The sequence below is a fragment of the Cupressus sempervirens genome, chromosome 2, assembly GCF_028749045.1.
Source record: "Cupressus sempervirens isolate cs-2001-9-10 chromosome 2, ASM2874904v1, whole genome shotgun sequence".
Classification (NCBI taxonomy): Eukaryota; Viridiplantae; Streptophyta; class Pinopsida; order Cupressales; family Cupressaceae; genus Cupressus; species Cupressus sempervirens.
Window position 1 is genome coordinate 311,024,922 of NC_143119.1, and position 3,252 is coordinate 311,028,173.

The 3,252-nt window shown below is 29.7% G+C and overlaps 1 non-coding gene across 1 annotated transcript; it reads right to left on the reverse strand.

Moving 5' to 3' along the window:
* Window positions 1-2,040: 2,040 nt before the first annotated feature.
* TRNAM-CAU (transfer RNA methionine (anticodon CAU)) lies at window positions 2,041-2,113 on the reverse strand. The gene has a single exon. It is a non-coding gene; the product is annotated as a tRNA-Met (tRNA).
* Window positions 2,114-3,252: the final 1,139 nt, after the last annotated feature.

Sequence of the window (3,252 nt, forward strand, 5' to 3'; positions counted from 1 at the left end):
TCCCTTGTGGTTAGTTTTAATTTGAACCTAATTCAATGGTGAATAGATTGGTCAACTACATTAAGAGATTGGATCAGTTTTAAAAATTTTGAATTCTTTTTTGACAAAGGAAAACATCATATAGCTAAGTCTAAATTCATGAATAAGAGGGAAGATCTTAAATTGGTTGGTATTGATAGTCAGTTTAAATGATAATCATGAGATCCAATATCTATTTTAGGAACTCTAGGAGGAGGACAAATAAACATACCCTACTTTTCAAAATAGGGGGGAATGGTTCATGTAAACAACTGTTGCCTTATTCTGTTGGTTTTAGTGGTCAATTTTTAGTTTTATGGATCTCTTTGCAATTAAAATGCCTATAGCTTAACAAATTATATTCCATGTAATGGGTGATTATTAGCTACCCATGTGACTAAGAGCCAAGCCTTTTACAGTTCACTAATAGTGGCAATAAAATCTTTGCCAACGATTTTGGGTGTAACTATCATTTTCTTTTGGGTGTTGTGTTCATTGTTTTCTATATATTGTTGTTTGAAAATTTTCAAATATGAAAAGTTGCATCTAAATTGAGTATCATAGAAACATCTACCATGTAGCATTGTGTTTTCTTAACGATTTAGTTCCATATTTATATCTAGTCATTTATTCTAGTACTTCATCAAAACTTTAATGTTCATAGCCTGGAGTTGAATGTGATTAGGAAAAAGGGTTAAAATAATGAAAGAAACAAGTTATTATCTTCTAAGAATGGATAAATAACTTTACAAATTCATTGATACTACTAAAAAAAATGTGGGTAAAGAAAAAGGTCTGTTGTTTTGGTATTAAGTTTCAAATTTCTTCTTGGTTAATGAAAACAGAATTTTAACGTTTCTTTTATATGATTTTTTTTTTTTTATATAAAAGATTTTGCTTATCCTTGGAATATATATGTATATACATATATAAGAAATTTCTCAAGTGTAAATATATTTTTTCAAAATAAACCCTTTTTCTTGTGTATGACTAATAGGAAATTTTGATAGCTTGATGACAAATCTCATTTGAATCTTGTTTGTCTTTGGAAGGATAAAATATAGATGTAGTGATGTTTTTAAAAAAAAAATCTACTTCTTAACCTTATAAGTGTGTTGTAAAGGAGGGGTTTCGAATGTGGTTTGAAAGAGGAGGATAGTTTAGAAGGAAATATTGTGATTAATTTTCCTCTTTTTGCTACCTACCAATCTTTTATGTTATAGTGGTTTTTGATGCTTGGCAAAGGTCATTTAAAATTTTTATGCATATGTTTGAGATGCATGGTTAAATTCTTGTTTTACCTCTTCCACATCCTCATGTATGTTTCTACTAGAGATATGTGTAAGTAGATTAGATCACATGGCTGCACTAGATCTTTCCGATTCAATTGTGCTAAGTTGCTAGCCTTCTCATGCTAGGTTTGGGTAGTTCTTCCTAATTGGAGAACCTCAAAGAAATAACTCCCTACATGCAAAATTATAGATTATCTTCTTCAATCTCAAAAAATTATATCGAAGTTAGTATGATTATATCTGTAATAGCATCTACTTTATTGGGAATAATAATGAATCCAATTGTTGCAATTGCCCAGGATACATTATTTTAGAGATTGATATTTTTTGTAATATAATTTTCACTAGGTTTAAAAAAAAAGGAAGAATTGCCCTTATATTCATATTCTTAAAATCACAGGGAATAGGCTAGGCTTAAATTATCAGATGAACTTCTAATTACAAAATCAACTTGATCATTCAATTAGAAGTTCATTTTGGTTATAATACTGGTTATAATATAGAATTTGTTCATTTTGTACCAAAACAAAATATAGATGTTTCTATCTAAGAAAAAGTCGTTCAAACATGTGTTAAATAAAATATTTGTAATTCTTAACTTCTATTGAAAAGAGAAGTTAAGAATTACAAAACAGGGATGGAGATAATCTAATCTCCATACTGAATTGAATCGAGATAACCTTGCTTCGATTCTTTCATCTAAAAAATAGAGTGCAATAACTGTTTATTATGCATCCAGCAGGAATTGAACCCGCGACTTCCCAATTATGAGTTGGGTGCTTTTACCATTCAGCCATGGATGCTATGGTAAAGTTATTTCATTATAATCAATATGGTAACCAATTCAATTCTATTTCTCTTTTATAGAAATAACAAGAAACGTTTTTTTGACAAATTGTACAATAGTTGAATAACTTGCACTGACTACCTCTTTCTTATTATAATTCAATTTAATAAGTAATAATTACACTATATTATCTTACAAAATAATAAAAAAATAATATATGGGAAAACATGAAAATTCGTGGTCTACGGACCCTATCAGAAAAAATCGAGAAATAGTTTGGTTCTTTAGCGTTCAGTCAAAATTTAAAGATTACATGATGGATATATTCGTTCCATGGAATGAATCCAATTTGGTGAGATTGCTAAGTCAAATATTTTCTGGTCGAGAAAGTGTTGTTAAGCTTTTTGATTTTCGGATTCTTAGTACATTACTTATACGGGATATACGTATATTTATCTTAAAAGGTCAAGTAATAAAAGCTATAATGATAATAGCATTACCATTACTTTTCTATTTTTTGAATATTCAATTAATTGAAAGAAACAAATCATCAAAATATAATTTGATGAAGATATTTCCGGCTCCGGCTGTACAACATTTTGGATCTAGAGCTAGAAAGGAAAATTTGTTGCTCGTTCCGCATCGTTTTATTTTTTCGCGAAAAGTCCGAAGGAGATATCAACGTTGCTTGCTCAATCCAAAAGAACATGTTTGGATTTTATCCAGTTCTAAAACAAATCTGAATCAGAAAAATGATAGAATATCAGAGAAGCAAGAAACAACAAGTTGGGAAAGCCTTTTGGAGAAGGAATCTAATGGCATCGAATGGGAGATTGATTCATCTTTTAATTCAATTCCAGAATATTGGAAATTTGAAACAAAACCTGAAAACCTTTATGAATGGCGGGAGTCATTACTTTATCATGAGCGAAACAAAATTATTGAGGAAGTAGAAAATAGACTCGAACAACTAGAAGTTGGACTAGTTCAAGCAGAAGAAGAATTTGCTCGTTCTTCAGAACCAGAACAAGAAAAAAAGAAGCGAAGAAAATGAAAAATTGAAGAAGTCAAAACATGCAGAGAAAGTCTACGAAGACTAAGGAAACTCCATAAGGAGACAAAAGCAAAATTTAAGTATTTTGCACAACAAGAAAA